A 24657-nucleotide genomic window follows, 5' to 3' on the forward strand; every position below is an offset into this window, starting at 1 on the left:
GATTCTTGTCTCACCAGTTATCCCAATATTTCCAGTTGCGGCCATCTTGCCCAGTCCAGGATCCAACCCAGGGTCCCACGTTGTATTGAATTTGGGGCCTCTTCAGGCTTGTTTCCTCTGGAATGGTTCTGGTTCCCCAGCCTGTCTTCCCTGAACTGGACAGCTGGGGAGAGTCCAGAGCAGTTGTTTTTCAAGATGGCCCCAGGATCAGATTCAGGTGACACATTTTGGGTGGGGCCACCCCAGAGGTGAGGTCGTGGGTGTCTTGGCACAGCGCATCAGGAGGCACACGGTGCTGCTCGGTGGCTGGTGAGCTGGTGGCCCCAGGCTTCTCCATGGTTAAGTTCCTTCCCCCTTTCTCCTTGATTGAGCTCGTGAGGCCGTGTCTCAGTCTCATCCCCCGAGACTGCGATCAACTTTCAGCCGGTCGGCTCAGCAGGCACGGGGAGTCTGGTCTGGGTCAGTTATGGCTGTTGTGGTGCAGGGTTGTGCTTCTCTAACTCCGTCATCCCTCCCTCATTTGCTAGTTCGCATTCTATTTCAGGGAAGAGCTTTTCTTCCCCCATTCATTTATTCCATTATTTTTATATCCACATGAACTTTTGGATTCTTTCATTATTCTGTGGGTTATAATCTGTTACTTTTGTCATTTATGTTGATGCTCAAGCTGTCCCACATTTGGCCATCAAGGGGCCATTTGAGTATCTCCTGGGTGACACCCATATAGGGCCTCATGGGTCTTGGAGATTGTAGGATGAATAGATGGGCTGATCAGAGGGTGAGCTCCCAGATGTTTTGACAAAGTCCCAGTGGATGAGTCTGAGGCTGGGACCCTACCCTCTGGCCTAATCAGCTTTTCTAGTGTGTGTCTCCTGCAGGGACCCCTTCCTCCCGCCAGCCTGGAGGATGAGCCGGCTAGACTAGACATGCACTCCTCCACCTCCAGGCCTCCCCACTCTGTGCTCTACTCAACTTATCCCCCCGACCTGCTGACTGGCCCCCTCTTTCACCTTCTCCAGGACCCCTCAGCCAGGAGCGACCCTCTGTCCTCTGAGTATGCTGCTATTACAGCAGGAGCCCCTTCTACCTGCCCGCTCCTGTGTTCCATGGCCCTGCGAAGGGAGACAGGCTGTTTGGAAAAGCATTTGGCAGCACATAACAAGAACCGTAAAATTGTTTGTTTCGTTTGACCTCGTGGTGACATTTCTGGGAAATCACTCTAAAAAGAAAATTCCAAACATGGACAAAAGCTTATGCATGAAGAAGTTTATTGCGGAATTATACAACTCACAAAGTAAATTGGATGCCTGTCAGTCGGGGAATCGGTGGGTAATTTATAGGATGCTGATTGGATTGAATATTATATTGCCTCTCATATAATTCTCAAGATTATGAAGTAACAAGAAAAATGTTTGCTGTATTGTTAAGCAGGAAGATGCAGAGTACAAAACCTTGTGTATAACTTGAGCAGAACTGTGGATGATAACACCCATAATATCATCCTTAATCATACGGATACAAAGATTTCCTTTCCTGAATATCTGACATCAGAACTCCTCCTGGGCTGGGGAGTGTCTTTGAGAAGTTATGTGTATATTTAGGGTAGAGGGTCTCAAGTGGGGGTCCTAATTAGAGGCAGCCCTGACTGTTGGTGAAAGCATGAGGCTCCCACACATGAGAATGGTCCCCTTAGACTGGACAAGCACTGGGCCATTACGGGGCAAGTCAGGAGTCTGCTTCCTCAGGCCCACATCTGGGCCCAGCAAATGGGGCCTCAGGCTGCATCCCCAGTGTCTGGTCAGGTAGGGTGAAGTGTGTGACCTTCCTGAGCTATTCAAGAGTTTTCAGGTCAACCACTATGATGGTAATAACTGGGTGTGTGGGGGGGTGTCATTTACACTGTCCTTGCACAGCAGGCCATGGAATGTCAAATTTGGTGTCCGGAAATAAGTGGCGACATCCGATGTTATAATGCTCAATTTTTGAGGAAGAAGGTCTCTCTGCTCCTGCCTGTTCATCTGCAGTTCTTCTCACACCTTTGTTGGGTTTTATAGCAAAATACGCTTCCCAGCAAGGCCTTGGTTTTCGATACCTCAGGTTGCCAGCAGCAAGGAACGCACAGCATGAAAAGACAACGTATTTAGAAAGAAAATTTATTTTTCTGCTTATAAGTAGTATACAGATTTCCCACAACATGACAGACAGAGTTGATGTGGAAATTCGTCAGGCCAAAAATATTCAGGAGTCATGATAGAACAGATGTGAGCATATGTGTGCTTAAAGACGTAACCAAGTTCAGGGCAAAGACGGGGCAATCCCCAGGGGCAGGCTCCACCAGGGAGCCCGAAGCGGGTTGGCAGGCTTGGGAGCTGACCCCGGTCGGCCAGGGGCATGTGGTCCAGATCTAGGCCCTGTGTCTGGGACAGGACGTGGCCTTGAGCAGCATGTGGGAGCCAGGAGCTGGAACCTGGAGCTAGCTGGAGCCAGGACCCCACCCTCGATGGAAAGGACCAGAGCGTCTCCCCACTGACCCCTGGAAGGGAGGCAAGCCCGTGGCTTGTGGGGCCTCTGGAAGAAACACAGTCTCTCATGAGGCAAAAACAAGTCTCCAAACTTTTCAGTGTGTCTGAATTCATGCTACCCAAGTGCTTTGAGAATCCCAAGTTGAAAAATTAACCTAACAGCTGGTCTCAGTTCCGCCACTCATGGGGCCTCCAGCAGAAAGGGGCGAGATATGGTGATCAGCAAGAGGGGTTCCCACTGAAGGGGAATACACATAATAAATAAATGCATTTGCAAAATAAATGCACATGAAAATATCATTTACATACATAAACAACACATGCAAATATAGGTAAATAGTATTTACATATATTTACATATGTGAACAACAGTCAGAAAAGTATTGGGAGATTTTAAGAATGTATAAAATAAAGGAAACAAATAAAAACTACCCAGGGGCTGGCCCCGTGGCCGAGTGGTTAAGTTTGCGCGCTCCGCTGCAGGCGGCCCAGTGTTTCGTTGGTTCGAATCCTGGGCGCGGACATGGCACTGCTCATCAAACCACGCTGAGGCAGCGTCCCACATGCCACAACTAGAAGGACCCACAACGAAGAATATACAACTATGTACTGGGGGGCTTTGGGGAGAAAAAGGAAAAAAATAAAATCTTAAAAAAAAAAAAAAAAAACTACCCAATGTCCTTCCGATGGAGTGATGCTTCCTGCCTCCGGATTGCGTCTGTGTATGAATCTGCATAAACACTTTATTGCATCCTCTTTTATTTGTTAGAAATTTTAGCATGCTATTTTCCCAGATCTGTCATTTTTTTAGATTATTTTTCTTTAGCAGAAAAAAAAATCAATATTGCTTTTAAGAAAAGATTTTGCAGATGAAAAGAATCAGCTTCCCATCTATGAGGCCACGTGTTCCACGGGAAAGCGTGGTCTTCCCGTGGATCCCTGGGTCCCGATGCTGCAGGACAGAGCTGGAGTGCCCTGGGTGCCAGGAGGGCTCGAGAGATGCAGCTCACTGACACTTTCTGCCCCGTGGCTTTTCTCTCTGGGAAATGGGACAAACTGGGGTGACTGATGTGACAGCCCTTGGGGAGTCACAGAAAGGGCTCCATGAAGGTCAATCATTACCTCTGTTGCATTATTAATGGGTTACGGCTCGTCTTCTGTCTCCTGTGTCATGGGAGGCCAAGCCTGCTCTTCCGTGAGTTGAATGCTATCAGCGCTGGGCCAGAACACCCACGTCCATGCCCGGTCAGCCGCTTAGCCGGCAAGGATCAAGACAGACTTTCCTTCCCACGAGGGATGCATGACTTGGTTTTTGTGATCAGATGATGGGCCTGGCATCTGAGGGCTGAGGAGGGAAGTCTCGATGAGCAGATAGGGGCTCTGGGCCCTGAGCAGCGGCCTGAGAATGTTATCTGAGCCAGCGGTCAGCAGCAGGTCGAATGTACCTCCAGTCCCCTCCCCAAAGGCAGTGACCTGTGGGGACCCACGCACAGACTGAGCTGGGGGCAGCCCTGTGAGGAGGGAGTGCTGTGGGATGGTCTCCACGGACGACGAAGCTGCCAGGAGAAAGTGAGCCACAGGAACATGTGGAAAGCGGCATGAGGCTGCTGCAGATCTCTACCTGGTTCCGGATACCACATCCAGAGCCTTACAAGGGACAGACTGGCCAGGTGAGAGCACCAGGGGTGGACAGGTGAGAGACAGCTGGGAATCACATGCAAGTGTGCCGTAGAGTTTGACAAGCTCTTCCACTCGTATTCAAAAAGCAGTTACAAGGCCTCCTGTGGCTGGGCACATTCTCTCATTTGATGAGAAGATGGGGCTCAGAGAGGATATGTGGCCTGCCAAGGTGGCCCAGCAGTGGGGGACCCTTGGCCATGAGGGCACATGAGTCCTGGGCCCTGTGCATCTCTAGCACAGATGGCCTGCCACTGGCTGCAGGCTCAAGGACCCTCCCCCAATCCCCTGCTGTGGTCCAGACTCGGGGACTGTTCCCATGCACCCTGCAGTGTGCCCACAGCCAGCCACATTCGGAGTTCACCTGGTCAGGTCCAGGCAGAAAGCCCTTGCATGCTCCCAGACGTGGGAGGGTCAAGTTCACCTGGTCCCGTCATGCCCACCAGGGAGAGATGGGCCCCCTTTCTTTCTGGGATGCGGGGCCAGATCCAGAGCTTGAGAAGGTAGTAATCACAAGGATGTTTTGTGACCCTTTCAGCTCCTGACCCTTCCTTTCTGCGATACGTGGCCAGATCAAGAGCTTGAGAGGGCTAGTTATCACAAAGATGTTTTTGGCCCACTCCTGGTTTCTTACAACTTCTGTGACCCGTCCTAATGCTGGAGGCTTACACAGAGCACACCCGGTGTCCCCTTCATCTCTGGGAGAGAGGACCAGAGTAGGACTGAGTCCTGCCGTTAGGGGCAACTACCCTCAGCTGCCCTACTCTTTGCCTCATGACATGTCCTGCCCATTAGTTCAAATCCAGGCCACCCAAAGCTCCCCATCCCTTGAATAAATAAAGCCCAGGGCTGAGGGGTCAAGCCTTGGGAGGAGGGGACACATGTCACTCCCGCCCTGTGCAGTTTCTGCTGGGAGGGGGTGGGGGTTGGTGCCCAAACACATCACTCCACCTGCCGTGAAGTTTGTCATCCGGGCACGTCTCTGGATCTCGTCAACGTCAGCGAAGCCCTGGCCGAGTATCTCCTCAGTGCCAGGGGACACTCTCCTGTCCCCGCAAGGCGGGGGTCCAGGGCCAGCTGCACTTACCTGGGCATGCACTAGCAGAGCAGGCAAGCTATATGCAGGACCGAGCAAAGAACAGGGAGCACTCAATCCGAGGAGAGGTCCCTGGGGGCTTCAGCTGTCCAGGGGAACCTGGAAGAACCAGAAGCTGACCTGGGACCCTCAGTGGTGAGAAGGACTTAAGGCTGGTAACGAGCATCACTCACGGATATAGAGTATCTTTTTGTTTTTAACAGCTTTAGTGCAATATAATTTACATACAAGTCATTTGAAGTACACAATTCAATGTCTTTTAGTATCTTTAGAGAGTCGGGCAAACACCACCACTGTCAGTTTTAGACCGTTTTCATCACCAGCAGAAGAAACCTCGCATCCCTTAGCTGTGACCCCCCAAAGTACCCACCCACCCCCAGGCCTAGGGAAACAAAAATCCACTCTCTGTCTGTATGGATTTGCCTGTTCTGGACATTTTGTATAAATGGAATCACACAATGTATGATTTCTTGTTACTGGCTTCCTTCAGTGAACAGTATTTTCAAGGTTCATCCACATTGTAGCATGAATCAATACTTTACTCTTTCTCATGGCCGAATAATAGTCCATTGTACGGATAGACCACATTTTGTCTATCATTCATTGGCTGGCGGACACTTGACTTGTTTCCAGTTTTTGGCTATTGTGACTGATGCCGTGATGAACATCCATGTACAAGTGTTTGTGTGGACAGATGTTTTATTTCTTTTGGGCACATACCTTGGAGTGGAATTGCTGGGTCATACAGTAACTCTGTTTAACTTTTTGAGGAACTGCCAGACGGTTTTCTAAAGCATCTACACCATTTTTCATCCCCACCAGCGATGGATGAGCTTTGCGAGTTCCCCACGTCCTCACCAGCGCTGTCATCGTCTCTTTGATTATTGTCATCCTAGCGCCTGTGTGTAGGCATCTCAGTGCAGCCGTGATTTGCATTTCCCTGGTGGCTGATGAGGTTGAGCCTCTTTTTATGTGCTTGTTGGCCATCTGCATATCTTCTTTAGAGATGGATATAGGATCTCTCATTTGACAAGCCGCTTCCACACTTCCTGTCTCATGTGGAGTGTGCATTTACGGATTTATTTTTGATCTGGCAGCATTTCCTTTCTTCTAGGAATTGCATCCTCCTCCCTTTGGGAGAACAGCTTCCTCTTGCCTCCACCTTTTCCCTCATCTGCGGTCCCAGAGGGTTCCCCATATCCACCTCACCCCACCTCCACAGCTGCGACAATTGGCTGATGGGTGGCAGTCTAGAAGGTTAGCCAGGAGTGAGCCTGGAAGCCTCGAGATGGCCATCGTGGCTGTGCGGTGTGAGGGGCAAACAGCCTCCACACAGAAAGAAGTAGAGATGAGAGATGAGAGCATGGTGCCCCGGCCCACGGGCCAATCCGGAAACTCCCAAGGTGCGATGGGGGCTGTGGCTTGGGTTTCAACAGTCACTCTGTGCCTGTGGGACTTTGAGTGCGTTCCCTGCATTTGTGACGGAAGAGTCCAAAAGACGTGACCCCTGCCACCTCCTCTCTAGGCAGGTGGGGCTGGCGTGGTGACAAGGGCAGACGGACCCACTGGGCAGGAGGAGGTTGAGTGCCTGTTTGAGGTCAGGAATCTTCTTGTTTATCATCTACACCCAGTCGACTTTGCTGTCCTCACCTGCAGTGGGCCACTCAGATGGCGCATGGCCAGCTGAGGTTTAGCTCTGACGCCATGGGGCCAGGGTCTCACACAGGCCAGTCAGAGGCTCACTCTGCAAACTGATGCTCCTGCAGTGATCTCTGGTGACGACAGAAGCCCGTGGGTGTTCACAGAGGACGGTACTTTGAATTTCTCAGAAAAGAGGCAAGCGATGAGCACAAATGGTATTTTACATGGGCCAGTGAACAAGCTTTCAGTGAAAATTGAAACCTAAGCCCGCAGGGGCAGAGAGGAGAGAGCTGTGGTTTTCTGCAAACCCAGTGCATGCCAGACTCGGTCCTGAGCACGTCACATCTGCTGTCGATGAGGAAACCGAGGCCTCGCGGGGTTAAATTCCTCACCAGGGAAAATCAGCCACCAGGATCCAAAGCAGAGTCCAGGGCTGCGGCTCTCCCTGCATCACGGGGTGTGGTGCACGGCCTCCGGCTGCAGAGCTGCTCCATGGGGGCCCTGGCATGGGGCTGCCTCGGGCCCGTCGGAACATGCACTGCCTTGCTGAATGGACACGGATACCCACAGAACAGAGGAAACGGATCAGAAAGCGTTTCCTTCACATGTGGTATGATTTCGTACAACTTTAATAGGAATCAAACTATCCCATGGAATGTAGGGGTTTGGCAGAGGTCTAAAATTGGTGTTTAAGTGCTTGTGGCTTGGCAAATCCATGAGGCCCTTTGGGATATTCCCTTAACTTCTAAACCCATGCCATGCTCTTGGAAGAAAAAATAATGTGGATGTCGCTGTACGATTTTCACTTATTCTGTTAAAATTTCAGTCTTCACTGACCAAAGGGGATAGCGGATTCGAGGTCTCCCTCTTGGCACCAGGATGTGCACCTGACAATGCTGAGAAAGTTCTAGACAAGTTTTTGTCAAGTGTAGCTTGGCAACTTTGTAGCTTGTAGCTTGGCAAGATTGGAGCTGTGGCCTTGGGAATGATCCGGACAGTGGTGACGGAGGTGTGTGGACCAGTGAAAAGCAGGGCTGAGGATGAGTGGCTGCCTCGGCCATGGAGAGCAGGTCCCAAGTCACTGTCTCTGGTTTGTGTGGTCTCATCCTGGGCTAAGTCTTGAATGTTCCAAGATGGTGCTGTCACACTCCATCAGCCCAGGAGCCCTGCCCAAGCCCTAGGGCAGGAGGGTGAGGACCAGACCCACCTCCAGCTCAGCGAGCCCTGGCCCAGCATGTACCAAGAGCCACCGATTGAAGACAGTTGGGTGATATTGGCTGATCCACAATGTTCCTTCAGTCTTGCTCCTCACTACTCTCTGTTATGGTCTTGAGGACTCTCCACGGAGACAGTTTGAAATGCACTGATTTGTCTCAGTCTTCTTTAAAAAAAAAGAAACAAACCAAAAACCCCCTTTTTGTTTTGAGATAATTGCAAATTCACATGCAGTTGTGAGAAACTACAGAGAGATTCCACATATCTTTCACCCAGTTTCCCTCAAAGGTAGCATCTTGGGTAACTCTAGCGCCATATCATAACCAAGAAGTTGACGTCGATATAATCTACCCTCTTATTCATGTGTCACCAGTTTTACGTGCCCTTGGGTCTATACAATTTTAGCACATGTGTTGGCTCCTGAATCCACCACCACAGTGAAGACACTAAACAGCCCATCACAAGGATCCCTCGTGCTCCCTCCCTCTCCCTAACCCCTGGAACCACTAGTCTGCTCTCCCCCTCCGTATTCTTCTCATTGCGTGAATGTTGTATAAATGGAATCATGTAACATGTAACTTTTGAGGTTGTCTTTTCCACTCAGCATAATTCCCTTGCGATCCATCCAGGTTCTTGAGTGCCTCAGTCATTTGTTCCTTTTTACTGAGGAGCAGTATTCCACGGGATGGACGTAGCACCGTTTATTTGCCATTCACCTGTCAAGGGCATCTGGGCTGTTTCCAGTTTTTGGCTATTGTGAATAAAGCTGCTAGGAACATGTACAGGCTTTTGTGTGGACATGAGTCTTCGTTTCTCTGGGATAAATGCCCAGGAGTGTAAGTGCTGGGTCGTATGGTAATGGCATGTTGAACTTCGTGAGAAGCTGCCATACTCTCTTCTGGAGCATCTGAACCATTTTACACCCCCACCAGCAGTGTAGGAGGGTCCGGTTTCTCTGCCTCCTTGCCAGCGTTTGGCGTTATCACTATCTTTATTTTAGCCATTCTGGTGGGTGTGCAGTGGTCACTCCTCTTTTGTAAGGATGAAATAACAGAGTTCCTGGAAATGACCCAGACGAACTCAGGGGGACCTTCCACGATGGAAGGTTCTTGCAGGGAACATGAGGCATAATGGACGCCACCCTGAGCTCTGCTTCTCCAAGGACCCGCACCCCTCTTTGTTCACCATCACTCTCAGGTCTCAAAGGAGGACCTAGAACAGGGTGCATCTGCTGGCATTTGACCTGGAATGCACAGCTCGCCATTTCAGAAACTCCGCATCGCATCAGCTTGCACAGCCATCCCGAATCTAACTTTTTTTCCCTGGAACACTTTCCCTCTATCCTCACAGCCAGCGCCCCGACTTGACTTCAAGTCTCATCACTGGGGACACCCTGAAGGACATCTTTTCTGTCCACCCCAACCAATAAGGGTCTCAACTATCATTTGCAATTTCCCTTCTTATGCTTACAGTGAAACTAATTCATTTATTGCATATTACCTGATTTTTCCCAGTAGAGTGAATTCCTTGAGGAGAGAGATGCTTCCACACCCACACAAGGGTGCCATGTGGGGTGGAGGTTGATAACTGTTTGGTAAATATCTGAATAACCAGGGTTGATTTTGCCAATAAAACTGAATGCATGGCCATCGTAGCTGATGTAAAAGGCTCGCTGGGCCCGGTGGAGGTGACTCTGTGCTGGGTTGGGGTATTGTCCTTGGCCGCCCAGAACACTGCAAAGGCTTCCCTGCGGCCTGAGTCCCACCCCTTCCAAGCAAAGTACAAGATCCCCTTTCTCTTCCACTCAGGGCTTTGCAATGACATGTTTAGAGACGGCTGGTATTTCCAACCTAAATATTTTAAATAAAAAGAAATATTGGTATGTTTTTTTCTCTACCAGAAATATAACTGTGGCTGTTTAACACAAGCTCTCTGAAACTTCTCATCTGAACAACTTCATTCCACACAATTAAGCATGCACTTCTACACCCACATGCTCAGGACTTGTAATCCAGTGTAGACATGTTTCTAGACAACATGCATTTCCCCCATTGTCTTTCCAGGGGCATTCGTGTGTGAAGGATTGTGTTCACAAATATAGGACATGTGACACGGGAAGTGTACTTTGTCCCAGAGCTTAGAAACTATTTTGGTCTCAGGGTCCCTTTACATTCTTAAAAGTTTTTGAGGACCTTAAAGAGCTTTTGTTCAAACAGCTTATGTCTATCAATATTTACCATAAGACAAGCACCTGAAGTATTTATTTGTTCACTAAAATAACAATAATACACTTACTATATGTTAATATAACTAATATGCTTATTGATAACAAAAAACAATTATATTTCCATTAAAAAAATTTAGTGAAAACAGCGGTATTGCTTTATAATTTTACCAGTCTCCCCAAAGTCTGACATGATAGATGGAAGCTGGATTCTCACACTTGTTTCTGTAACTGTCTGTTGAATATATTGTTTTGGTTGAAGTGCATGATGGAAACCTGGCAGATAGTTATCTGAAGAAGAATTTCTTTTAGTAGTTTCTTCATATAACTGCAGACGTGCTTCTTTGACAGTACAGCAAACTGGACAATGGGCAGCTTCTTGAAGATTATTTGCCATGTGGAATCTGGAACCCTATAAATGAACGTTTTCTTCTCTGTCACATCAAAACGCACAGCTTTAGGGGGCTGGCCCGGTGGTGCAGTAAAGTTCCCATGTTCCACCTCGGCAGCCCGGGGTTTACCCGTTTGGATCCCAGGTGCAGACATGGCACCACTTATCAAGCCATGTTGTGGCAGGCGTCCCACATGTAAAGTAGAGGGAGATGGGCACAAATGTTAGCTCAGGGCCAGTCTTCCTCAGCAAAAAGAGGAGGATTGGCAGCAGATGTTAGCTCAGGGCTAATCTTCCTCAAAAGAAAAAAATAAATTCATTCAATAATAAAAACAACAGTATATATATTTAAAAAAACAACAAAATGCACAGCTTTATCTTACGCTTTGAATGGCTTTTTTACTTTTACATGATTTGGTAACATCATGTCTTGGTCATTTGGAAAATCTTGGTTCACTGAGTTATGTAGACACATTTCATTATACAGTATCCAAAAAATCACATTCCCTAATCCCACCACCCATCTTATCAGAAAATTCTTTAAGTAATGGGCAGCTATGAAGTTTTCGGTGGTGGATACGCATTTTCCAAAATTTTAGTTTTCACTTCAAAGTTTATATTTTATCATCGATAGCAAATATCGCTAGTGGTTTTCTTTGAAATGCCCAATTCACTTGGTTCATTTTCAAGAAAATATGTGCCAAAATAATGAAGTCTGAATAGTTTGCCTGTAAGTTGTTCTTTAAGTAAAAGTGTTCTGGGAAAAAAGCGAGTTCAGGGGCTGCCTGGTGGTGCAGCGGTTAAGCTCGTGTGCTCAGCTTTGGGTGGCCTGACGTCCTGCAGTTCGAGTCCTGGGTGCAGACCTACACACCACTCATGCACCCATGAAGGACTATCAGCTCCAGAAATGAAATGGGAAATGTATAGTTGAAGCCACACATGTACCCCTCTCTGACCCTACACTCCTCAACACTCCCCCCAAGGGATGTCATGTTCCTGAATTGGATGTTTATCCTCACCATTAATTTCTGCACACTTTTACGACGTATGTATACATCCCTAAGAAAATGTAATATTGTTAGGAACAAACTGTTCTGTAAAGTTCTTCCTGTGCACTAGCTTATCTAGGTCACTAATATATCTATACTATTACATATTATTATATATATATTAGTGTGTATATATCTATATTAGCGTATGTATATGTACACCCAGGAGTGCAATTGCTCCATTGTTGGGACATGCAATTTCAAATACACTAGATATTGGCAATTTGTTGTCCGAAGGGGTTATATCAATTTGTACCACCAACAGTAGTGCCTAAAAGTTCTCTTTTCTCTACATCCTCTGCAGCATTTGGAATAACCAGACAAATTTTTATGGATCTTGTGGGTATGAAATGGAATTTTGTTACAGTTTAATTTGCATTTCTGTTTATTAGTGAAGTTAATCATATTTTCAATTTTATTTATCATTGGATATTCTTCTCCCATAAATCACCTTTGAAAATTTATTGTACCATTTATTATTTAATACTGCTTTGTAGGAATCCTTGACATACACTGGATTTTAATCCTTTGACCATTTAGTGTGGTACAGACATCTTTTTCCAAGTGGCGGTGTTTTCTTAAATGTACGATAATGCCCTTTAATACACAGTTTGCACTTTTAATCAAATTAAACATTGTTGTCCTCTGTGGTTTGTGTTTCTTAGGAATACCTTTAAAAAAGCCTTCCCTGCTTCAAAGTCACAAAATCTCTCCCTTTAGTTTCTTACAAAAGTTTTAAAGATTTACTTTCTACAATTAAGTTTAATCCATTTAGATTTCATCTTTGGATACCCCATGAGTTGGGGTCTAATTTTGTTTTATTTTTTCCATGAAATAGCAAGTTTCCCAGCATCATTTATTGGATTCTCTCTCCACTGACATGAGCGCGTCCTCCATCCTATAATCAGGTATTTGGAGAGCTCTTCCTGAGAAGAATGTATGTTCTGTAGCTCTTGGGTGGAGTGCTTATTAAATCATGTGGGTCAAGTTACTCGTTAGGGTCATCCAAGTTCTCTGTATCTTTACTGATTTTCTGTCTGCTTGTTGCACTGTGATGAGAGAGGACCCCTGACATCTCCAACTGTCTTTGTGGATTTGTTTATTTGACTTTCAGCTCTTCCAGTTTTCACTTCATGTGTTGATATTGGTTATACCCTCTTGATGAATTAACCCTTTATCGTCATAAAATGTTCCTCTGTATTCCTGGTTACATTCTTTGTCCTGACGTCTACTTTGATATTAATATAGCCACTCCACCTTTCTCGTGATTAGAGTTTACATGGTGTATCTTTTTCCATCTTGTTACTTTTGATCTAACTATATATATACGTATTTTTTGTTTTTGAGGAAGATTAGCCCTGAGCTAACATCTGCTGCCAATCCTCCTCTTTTTGCTGAGGAAGACTGGCCCTGAGCTAACATCCGTACCCGTCTTCCTCTACTTTATATGTGGGACGCCTACCACAGCATGGCTGGACAAGCGGTGTCGTGTCTGTACCCGGGATCTGAACCAGCGAACCCCAGGGCGCCAAAGTGGAACATGTGCACTTAACTGCTGCGCCACTGGGCCGGCTCCTATATTTTTATATTTAAAATGCATTTCTTATAGACAGCTTATAGTTGGGTCTTATATTTTTCTCCGGCCTGAAAATTTTTGCCTTTTATTTGAAGTGATTAGACCGTTCATATTTATTGTAATTATCAAATTTTATTCTACCTGTGTTTTAACTCCCATAATACTTTTTAAATTATTTCTGAGTTCAACGGTTAATTCTCTTTAAAGAATTTATAATGCGAGTATTTCATATTTACCCACAAAGTTGCTATCTCTGGTGCTCAGCATTCCTTTGTGAAGATGGAGTATTTACATTCACATCTGAGCATCTGCCAGGTACGTCCGCACAGGTTGTCTCTTTTTGCCTTTGTGACCACATTTGCACACACAAGGCACTGTTCTCATCTTACAGAAGTAGAAGTTGAGGTTCAGGGCCATTGTAAGAGTTTCTCAGTCTCTAGAAAGTGGACCTAGGATTGGAATCCAGGTCTGTTTGCCCATGGATCACTGTTTGCTGTAAGAGAAGGAGCAGCTGGTAGTGAGGCTCAGATGTCAGAGATGAGAAAAGGAGGAAAGTACCTGCCATCAGAAAGAGACCACCCATCTTAGAGTGAAGCCACCCCACAGGAAGGGGTGGTGGGAAGAGGGCAGGTGATCCTGGGTGGGCAGAAGTGTCCAGAGAACCACCGGAGGGAAGAGTTCGTCCAAGGAGAGTCAGATGGCTCAAGTCAGGAGAGATGGATACAAATAACAACCAGGACAGTCCACCACTAGGCCGGGCCCAGGAGCTGGTGAGATGGGAAGAGCATGCCTCACAGAGTGTCCATGGCACACTTGGGCCTGGTGTCGAGGCAGAAGGGAGACAGGGCTTCACTCTGCATCCAAGGCTGCTAAGTGGCCCCTGCAGGACGGTCCTGGGAAGCTGGCATGAGGCATAAGCAGGTCCTGCTCCCTTGCCTGACGGCCCAAGGCTTCCCTTCCCTGTACCCTGCTTCCTCCTTTCTCCCTGCAGAGGGAGGCTCCTTGCTTATTTCAGTCTCTAGGAACCACTGAGTGTGGGCCCCAAAGATGACTGAAAACAGATCCAGTGCCAGTCCCTTCAGGGACCAGCCATATGAGTCCATGGGGACTTCCTTCATCTCTTGGAACATCATTCTGGGTAGCGATAAAACCCACCTGCTGCCGTAAACACTGATGGCAAGGGCTCGCGTGCAGACGCAGTTTCCACTTTTAAGGCTGTTTCACCCCCTACTTCCAATGAGGTGACATCAGGGATGTAGCAATTCCCTAGACCATGTTTTTGAGGCAGCGAGAGGGGACTTGACCTGAGGGTGTCACCCAGGAGTCCGTCACCCAGATCCAGAAGTGGTTTGGGGACAGCTGCAATTTAATGGGACTTTTATTGAAGAAAGAGCAAATTTATAATCTGGTGGTATGTCGGCTAAGAATTAGAGAAAGGGGGAGTGGGCAACTTCCATGACCCTCTGTGGCTGCAATCTCCCAGGCTTATTCCCCGTGGGGCCTGAATGGGGCGCAGACCGGGTGAGGGGAATCTATTCGCTTAGAGGAAGGTGTGACCATGTGAACTCTTTGGGGGAGGTCTTGGGCTGAGATAAGGGAGGCCCTGGGGTCCGCATGTTGAGGACTGGGGTTTCCCATGTGGGGTGGGTTTCAGGGTGGAGCCGAGTGCCCTGTCTACACATCAGAGCACAGGGCCCCGAGCACTGGATGAGGTGCAGGTGAGGCTGATCAACGAGTCCCTTTTCTTTTCTGTTAATTAGGAACAACACTTCTGTCCAGCAGGCCCTGGGGCTGACTAACCAAATGACAATGCTGCCATGTGGGCTTTACAGAGCAGAGAGCATCTTGCCCTGGATAAGGCTCCCTGGCCTGAGCCACGGGGTGCCATCCTGGCCCCACCTGCCCGGCCAGGGGATCCCCACGGGCAGGAACTGGTGCTCCCACTAATTCTGGTGCTTGTTTACCTTTCAGCCAAACACCCCCCTGGAGCTTGCTCAGGGCACGTGGCAAGGCCATCCCCTCTCCTCCTCATCCTTACGGCTCCGCAGAGGACGTACCCACCCCAGGACGTACCCACCGCCGGCCCCAGGATGTCCTGACCTGCCCTGGTCTCCAGTGGCCAGCCCCACAGTGGCCCGGTTCATGTGCATGTCTGTTTCTGTTTTCTCTTGTTCGTGTTTTTGAACATGGGACAGCCATTCTGCTGGAAGCTCCCGCCACCCTCTGAACCCCTGGGAAGGAGCATCAGGAGATAACCCACCCCAGGACTGGTGGCGCCAGCTCTTGGGTAACCCAGCCGCGGTCCTCATTCTCTTCCCTAATCCCCAACACCCACACACAGTCCCTTCGGGCCTCCTGGCTTCTTAAGCGGGATTTCAAAGTGTGCCGTTCACCTCTGCCTGTCAAGAAGGCCTGTGTGTCTCATCTGTTGTCACTTCTGCCTGTGCCAGCTAGTCCCATTACGGATGCCGGGAATGGCTCATCTGTCCTGGGCCACTGCCATCCACAACAGCCAGCTGGCAAGAGGCACGGGTACCATTTCATGATGTTCCCACTGCAGACCAAGACCGAGGAGGGGATGCTGGAGCGGGAGGGCACGGTGGGGGCAGGGCGAGGGCCGATGCTGAATCCACCTGACCTCCAGGTGCCCCGGCTGGGAACACTCGCAGCTGCTGTGGTGGAGACAAGAGTGGACTCTCCTCTGCCGGGACATCTTCATGGTCTCTCCAGTTCCGAAGCGAGGAGACAGCTGGGGCCTCTGATCTTATCCCATAAATTAAACTCGACTGGGATCTATCTGGTTTCCAGAAGCTACCGACACCTGCTCTGCGTTCGCCGCCCTGCTCGGAGGAAGACGCCAGTGTGCCCCCTCTGGGTCATTTCTCCCAGCCACCCTGGGATAAATGCTCTAATTATCCCTCTGCCCCCACTGCCCAGATTTCTCTCCGGGAAGCAGGCCCACAGAGGTTAAACGATGTGCCCAAGGCCACAAATCGGCAAGTGGCTGAGCTGCGTTTCACACAGCTCAGTGAGCTCTGGTTGCTGGCTTTCTTCTCCTGCACAATTCAGTACTCTGAGTTCCTGTCTGAGCAAATCTTCCCGCCGCTCCCATCCCAGGATGGGCACAGAGGGTGTTCGGAGGGTGTGCTTGTCACCCTGCGTACACAGGCTGAGCTGGCCCTGCATGCCTCTCATGGCTGTCAGGCACGTAATCTTTAAAGAAATGTCTTCAGAAGGTCAAAGACCCCAGCCCCGTGGGGGGCTCTGGGGTTCTGTCCCACTCTGGGGTTCTGTGATTCTCTGATCCAACCGCGGAGGGCCCCGACTTCAAGCAACACCATCCTGGTGAGTGTGAAAGGGAATCTCATTGTGGCTGTGATTTGCATTTCCCTGATGCTAGTCATCTTGAGCATCTGCATTTTCATGTGGTCATTGGCCATTTGTTTATCTTCTTTGGAGACATGTCTATTACGTTTTTTGCCCATTTTTAAATGGAGCTTTTTGTCTTTGTGTTATTGTGTTCTAAATGTTCTTCTTCTTCTTTTTTTTTTGTTGAGGAAGATTAGCCCTGAGCTAACATCTATACCAATCCTCCTTCTCTTTATGTGTGGGTTGCTGCCACAGCATAGCTGATGAATGGTGCAGATCTGTGCCTGGGATCTGAACCCATGAACCCAGCCCATCAAAGCAGAGTATGCTTAACTTAACCACTATGCCATGGGGCCAGCCCCTAAGTGTTCTTTATATATTCTAGATACAAAGGTTTTATGAGATATATAATTTGCAAATATTTTCTCCCATTCTGGAGGTTTTCTTTTTCTTTTCTCAGTGGTGTCCTTGGAAGCACAAAAGACTTTTAATTCCTTTAAGTCAAATTTATCTATGTTTTTCCTTTGTTGCTATGCTTTTGCTGTTAGATCTAAGAAACCATTGTATAATCTATGGTCATGCAGATTTATGCCAAGTTTTTCTTCTAAGAATTTTAGAGTTTTAAGCTATTAAATTTAGGTCTTTGATTCATTTTGAGTTAATTTTTTAGGTGATGAGAAATAGGGGTTCTACTTCATTTTTTGTCACGTGAATAGACAGCTATCCCAGCACCATTCGTCGAAAGGACTGTCCTTGCCCTAGTGAATTGTCTTGGCCCTCTTGTGGAAAATCCGTTGATTATTTCTGGACTCTCAACCCCATTCCATTGATCTGCATCTGTCTTCTTATGTGGTTAGCACGCCATCCTGATCAATGCAGCTTTGGAGTAGATTTGGAAATCAGGAAGTGTGTGTCCTCTAACTATTTTTTTCTTTCAAGATTGTTTTGGCTATTCTGGATCCCTTGAATTTCCACATGAATTTTAGGTTTGGGTTGTCCATTTCTGGAAAAAAAAAAAGGCCAACTGAAATTTTGATAAAGATTGCATTAGATCTGTAGGTCAATTTGGGGAATCTTGCCATTGCATCCATCGGAGTTCTGCCAGAGAAACAAAACTGGTAGAATGTAGGTATTAAGAGATTTGTTATAAGGAATTCGCTTAGCAATTGTGGGGGCTGGCCAGGCAAGTTCCGAATCCACAGGGCAGAGTGTCAGGAAGGACAGGCTGGAATTTTGGGGCAGAATTTCTTCTTCTTCATGGAAACCTCAATTCGGCTCTTAAGGCCTTTCAACTGGTTGAATCAGGCCCACTAGATGATCAAGAGTAGTCTCCATTATTAAAGTAAACTGATTATAGACTTCAGCCACATCTACAAAAGGCCTTTGCAGCAACACCTAGGTTAGTGTTTAGCCAACAACTGAGGGCTATGGCCTCATCAAGTTGACGTGTAAAACCCATCATCACCCCCAATCGTAACAAATGAAGGCTCTGATCCATGAACATGGGATGTCTTTCCTATTTATCTAAGTCTTCCTTAACTTCTTTCACCAATGTTTTATAATATTCAGAATACAAGTTTCGTACTGCTTTAATAAATTTATTCCTCAGTTTTTACACTTTTTGATGCTATCATAAATGGTTTTGTTTTGTTAATTCCATTTTCAGGTTATTCATTGTTAGTATACGGAAACACACTTGATTTGTGTATGTTAATTCTGTATCCTGAAGACTTGCTGTGGCATCAGTTCTAACAGTTTTTTTTAGCGGCTTCCTTAGGGTTTTTTATAAATCATATTATTCTTGAATTTGTGCAATATGATGGTGATTTTTTTTTTTTTTGAGGAAGATTAGCCCTGAGCTAACATCTGCTGCCAATCCTCCTCTTTTTGCTGAGGAAGATTGGCCCTGACCTAATATCTGTGCCCATCTTCCTCTACTTTATATGAGGGACACCTGCCATTGCATGGCTTGACAAGTGGTGCGTAGGTCTGCACCCAGGATCTGAACTGGTGAACCCTGGGCCACCGAAGCAGAATGTGCAAACTTAACCACTGCGCCACCGGGCAGGCCCCCAATATGATGGTGATTCTCGAGGAACATCTGAACATAACCCAAATCATTATTCTTTTCTCTTAAAAATGATAGCTCATTACTACAAAGTAAAATAAAATAAATCACTCTTTGCTGATAGCTTCTTTTATTTTTATAGAAAGCTCACAATATGGTAAAATTTAAGGAAATCTGAGCACCGAGGCACATAGTAAGCACGTTATTGCTTTAATTACCAACTTCTGTCAACTCTCCTCCATCTGATTCATCTTTGCCCTCTTTCTTCTTTCAGGAGAAACTTCCACTCGCTCACTGAGTCGTAGTCAAAGCTTCAGGTGCTGTCCTGCATGTGGCTGACCTGTGTCCTACAGCTGCTGGGGGTGACGGCTCTCCTGCCAACTGTCCCTTCTTGTGAAAGCCCCATTTGTGAAACTGCCTCCCCCTGATCTCAGAAAAGGAGCCCAGCGCACAGCGCCTTGTTTTCATGCACGAAATCTGCTGTTTTGAATTGTGTGGGCTTCCTCGGCACCCTGCAGCCAGGCCGGGTGAGGCTGCCTCTCCTGCCCACGTCGGCAACAGTCCTTGAGGGCCTCTCCTGAGGACTTTGCTCCGGTTCTTCCCTCGCTCGAGTCCCTCCTCCACCGTGCCTCCTCCCTCCTCTGCTCTCCCCCTCCTGTCCTGAGCTCCTGGGGACTCAGACCTGGTCCCCCTTCAGCTCTGCCTTCTTCCTTCAGCTCAGCCACAGCTCCAGGTGAGCACCCACGTGTCAACAGACGCCTGGCTGCATCTCCGGGTCAGGTGCTTCCTCCGAGCTCCAGACAAGAACAGCCAGATGGCCACGTGGGCGTTTCCTCCTAAATGTCTGAAAGGTGCCTCAGACTCACTGTGCCCAACAGCAACTCAGGAGGGCCTTCTCCTCCGTCTTGTCTGTCACACAAGCCGCAAACCTTTAGGCATCGCTTGACATTCCTGCTCCTTCGTCGTCTGTATCCCTTCCTCATCTCGCCCTTGTCCTCCTTATATTTCCTGAGCCCATTCGCTCCACCTCCCCGTCCATGCCTCCATCGCGCCTCGGCCACCACCACCTGCCCAGGTGACAGAGTTGCTTTCTCAGAGGCTCCTGCAGTGACATTGCCTCCCTGCAAGCTGCTCTCCACACTTTCAAACCACGGTGGGACCACCTGGCACCCCAGGGAGCCCCGCGGCTCACTGAATGGAGATGGCAATCGCCCTGTGGCCTCCTGGCCTGGCCTGGCTCTGCCTTCCTCCCAGGTTCATATCCTACCTTCTCCCACCTGCCCCTGGCTTCCCAGACCTTCTCTCTTCTCCTCAGAACACACGTCCTCTGCCCATGAGCCTGGGGCAGTGCCGCCTGCTCCTTGATGCCCTCCACCCGCACCTCTGCCCATCCCTCAGTGTCAGCGCAGGCACCTTCCCTCAGGGACACCTTCCTCCTCGAGCCAGGTCCCACCGCAGGCTCTCCTGGCTCCACAGTCTCTGCTTTGAGGCATTTCTCACAAATGTAAGTGGCAGGTTGACAAACTGAAAGATGCTCTATGTGTCAGATTTCAAAAGGAGTTGTGAAACGCCCCTCCAAGGCAGCATTTCAGTTTCTCTACTCTCTGTACCCACCATGATGGGGAAAATGGTAAAGACTGTCCTTGAGAGATTTGGAAAGGGGCCTGGGGTGGAGCTGTGCACTGGTGCCCACCCCATGGCAGAGGTGGCAGGGCTTGGCATGAGTCCACCGGGTGCCCAGGGAATTGCTGGTCAGCAGCTTTGGTGGGGGCTGAGGGGGCTCTGTCTGCAGGCCACCCCGCATGTGTTGGGAAGGTGCCGTGTTTCCTGTGTGCGAGGCCTGGAAGGAAGGGAGAGCCTTCCTGTGACATCTTCCACACCTGCCTGGAGGACTGCCTGGGTGGGCACTCACGCCGTACCCCAAGGCTCTGCAGGGTTGTCTGCCAGAAAACAGGAGGGAGGGGCTCCCAGGGGCCAGCCAAAGGACAGTACGGCCAGAGCCACAGAGCCTCAGTGGGAGGGTCCCATGGGAGCCACACAAGCCGAGTAAGAGCCTCCGGTCCCCTCCCCTCCTCCTCCCCTCCTCTCCCACCCAGCATGGCCAGAAACAGCCTCCAGAGAGACAGCGACAGCTTATAAGCTGATGTTCAGCTTCCTGTGGCTGCTGGAACAAATGTCTGCAGACAGACTTAGTGACCTAAGGCAACAGTAATTCATGCAATTCATGCTCTTACAGTTCCAGAGGCCAGAAACCTCTGGGATGAGACACACGGGGCGGAGGTCAAGGTGGTTCCTTCCAGAGGCTCCAGGGGACAATCCGTCCTTGCCTCTTCCTGCTCCTTTCTGATGGCCGCCGGCATTCCTTGGCTTGTGGCTGCCTTGCTCCCATCTCTGTTTACGTGGTCTCATTGCTGCCTGCTCTTCTGAGCCCTCCCTCCCTCTGATAAGGACCCTGTGATGACATTGGGCCCACCCATAAAATCCAGGATGAGCTCCCCATCTCAAGATTCCTGATCACTTCTACAAAGTCCCTTTTGCCGTGGAAGGTAACGTAGTCACAGGTTCCGGAGATAAGGATGTTGGTGTCTTTGGGGGTCATTATTCAGCTGACCACACCAACTTCACTCCTTCCCCAGGGCCTGCACAGTGCCCTGGCTGGTGGTGGCACTTGGTGGAGGGTGACATGAGTAAGACCTTGCCTTGAGTGGACACTGGTGTGTAGGTGAATGTGCTGGCCGGTGATTGATGACTTATACCGCTGGACCTGGCCTGACCTGAGCATGACCAGACCACCACGGGGTCTTCACCCTACGGCGTGGGAATGAGCTATCGAAGGACAAGGAGGGCAGGTTTGACTGTCTCATGAGCTGCGCCAGCTCCATGGACCGGTTATGGCTCGTCTGTTTAGTCTGGACCTTGTGTCCGACACCTGTCTGTCCTTCCTTGGATGCAGACAGCAGGTCTGTTTTCCTCCACCATCATATCCTCAGTCCTGGCACATGGAGGACACCAGACAAATATCTGGAGAAGAAACCAAACTTCCTTCTCCCCAGCATTCTGAGCTGAAGCTAATATGCAATTAGATTTGTACAAAACTGCCGAAAATTATTGTGCAACTATTCCTGCAAATGTCTGATATCCTGAGGCTAGTGGATTAAAAAAAAAAATCATGGAAGTCAGTTCTTAACCCTGTAATCCCTACCTTATCAGAGAAATGCTGTAAAAACACCCCATAAAACACCATTTAATTTAATCGAGGGCCTCCTGTAATCGGATTTAGATTAGTAAAAACACTCCAAATGCTGATAGAGGTAGTGGCATGAACAGCGGTCCCCTAGAGTGATGTCCACGCAGACCTCAGAGCGAACTTACTTGGAATAAGGGTCTTTGCAGATATAATGAAGATAAAGATCTTGAGATGGCACCACCCTGCATTATCTGGGTGGGTCCCAATCCAATGACTGGTGTCCTTAAAGAGAAAGGAACGGGAGACTTTTGGCTCAGAGACAAACACACTAGGCCATGTGAAGACAGAGGTGGGGATTGGAGCGATGCAGCCACAAGCCAAGGAATGTCTGGAGCCCCCAGAAGCTGGAAGGGTCGTGGGAGGAGCCTGCCCTGGAGCCTTCGGAGGGAGCACGGCCCTCCTGACCACTTGCTTTCTGACTTCCAGCCTGTAGAACTCCGAGAGGATGCATTTCTCTCAGAATGTGCTTTAAGGTGCCAGGAGTGTGGGAATCTCTTATAGCAGCCTCGGGAATCTCATGCAGTGGACAAATACTAAGATTGTGTCCGAGTGTGGCCTCCATGTGGACGGACCACGCCAAAGGCAGCAGCTGGTCACTTTCTAGCTATGGTACCACGAGACAGAAAGACCTAACGACCCCACAGAGGAGAACAGACTTGGCTGAGACCAGGTGTTGGGGTCGTAATTGAACTTGTTCGGATGCTGTGACCCAGCAGCTCTGTCAATCTGCTCGACACATCCTCATGTGGACGTTTGATGACAACGAGTGACTTAAGGTTGCTTTGAACAGGGTGAGCCCTTTGTCCCAGCTGAACACGGGACAGACAGCAGCTCCTGGATCAGACGCTGTGTACACAGAGCCCTTTCTGGCAGTTTGATGCATTCATCTTACTTGTTTTTTAAAATTTGAAATATAAAACCTCATTCAAGCAAGACAACAAAAGTAAAACAATTGTGACTTCCAACGTTTAGTCAAGAGTGGAGAAAGGGAGGGACTGGACGGAGGAGAGGGAAAGGGAGGGACCTGGGGGGGAAGAGCGGACGCAGGAGACAGGGATGCAAGGCTGTGAGGGCTGGCAGCATCGTGCAGAGGGATGGGAGCAGTGACGGGGAGGAGGGAAAAGTCAGAGCCGGGGAGGCAGCTGAAGACAGGAGAGGAGGAAGGCAGAGGGATTCTTGCAGGAGAGTTGGAAGCGAGAGGAAGGGGCAGTCAGAGGAAGGTGGTGAGAGAAGGATGGAGCGCTTGGTTGCAAGCGAAGGCGGGCAGGTGGGATAGGACCAGAGGAGAAGGGAAGCAGAAGATGGAAGCTGAGAGGGAGCCAGGACTGACCACCTGGCCAGCCCCTCCCAGACCTGGCCCACCTGCTGGCCCTGATGCTGCCCATCCACAGGCTACCCCTCACCCCCATTCCTGACCGGGGATCAGCAGCCCCCAGCCGTCTCTCCTGACCACCGAGACCTCCGGCTTCAGAGTTCCCACCTGTCATCGTCACTACTCTTTATTTTTAGATCAAGCTTGCTTCCAAAAAGCACGAACATATTTTATCGGAGAGCAACCACTGATAGCTTTTTAAAAAATTAAACTTTATTGTAGAATAATTTTAGATTTACAGAACACTTGCAAAGATAGTACAGAGAAGTCCCGCATACCCCACACCCAGTTTCCCCTACGGTGAATAACTTACTAGTGCTGTAGGCACATTTGCTGCAAGGAATGAACCCACATCGATGCACTGTTAGAAACTAAAGTCCACACTTATTCAGATTTCCTCAGTTTTTCCCTAATATCCTTTTTCTGTTCCAGGATCCCACATTGTATTTATTTGTTCTGCTTCTTTAGGCTTTTCTTGGCTGCGACATTTTCTCAGACTTTCCTGATTTTTGATAACCATGAAAGTTTTAAGGAGGGCTGGTCAGGAATTTTACAGAAAGTCTTTTGATTTGAGTTGGTCTAGTGTTTTTCTCATGATTTTTCTCATGGGATTGTGTGTTTTCGGTAGAAGGACCTCAAGGGTGAGGTGCCATTTCCATCACCCCATGACCAGGGGTACATACGACCGACACGACACGCCTCTGTTGGCGCTGACCTTGAGCGCCTGGCTGTTGTGGTGTGTATCAGGGTTCTCCGCTATGAAGTTACTTTTTCTTTCCTCCGTTCCCTACTGCACTGTCGGAGGGAAGTCACCGTGCTCAGCCCACATCTTGTGCCTCCTGCCCCAGTCCTAGAATCAGCCGTTTCTCCAAGGAGCCCTGGTTCCTTTTACTGAAGAATCGTGTTAGAAGCCAAGATCTGGTGCCAGGTGTGCTCGTGTTACTGTGGTGTCATTTCTTCTAGTCCTTTTCATCAGACAGAGCAAGCGGGCAGGGCATCTCCACAGTCTCCGTGGGGAGGAAGAGTCGACGCTGACGGGCAGAGATGCTCACCCCAACGTCATGGCATAAAACTTGCAGAACCCCAGGCATGTGGCAGCTGGTGACAGAGGTGACAAGGTCATTGAGACGAGCCTCAGGAACAATTGAGGTTAAATGGTCAAATTTACACTCCTGTCCACCCAGGGAAATGAGACATGAGAGTCATAAAA

The 24657-nt window shown here is 48.7% G+C and overlaps 1 long non-coding RNA gene across 1 annotated transcript; it reads left to right on the forward strand.

Moving 5' to 3' along the window:
* The first annotated feature begins 3837 nt into the window (after positions 1–3837).
* Positions 3838–22007, forward strand: LOC139083305 (uncharacterized). Its single transcript, XR_011539922.1, has 3 exons — positions 3838–4192; positions 15363–16736; positions 19103–22007. It is a non-coding gene; the product is annotated as an uncharacterized lncRNA (long non-coding RNA).
* Positions 22008–24657: the final 2650 nt, after the last annotated feature.

The sequence above is a fragment of the Equus przewalskii genome, chromosome 5, assembly GCF_037783145.1.
Source record: "Equus przewalskii isolate Varuska chromosome 5, EquPr2, whole genome shotgun sequence".
NCBI lineage: Eukaryota > Metazoa > Chordata > Mammalia > Perissodactyla > Equidae > Equus > Equus przewalskii.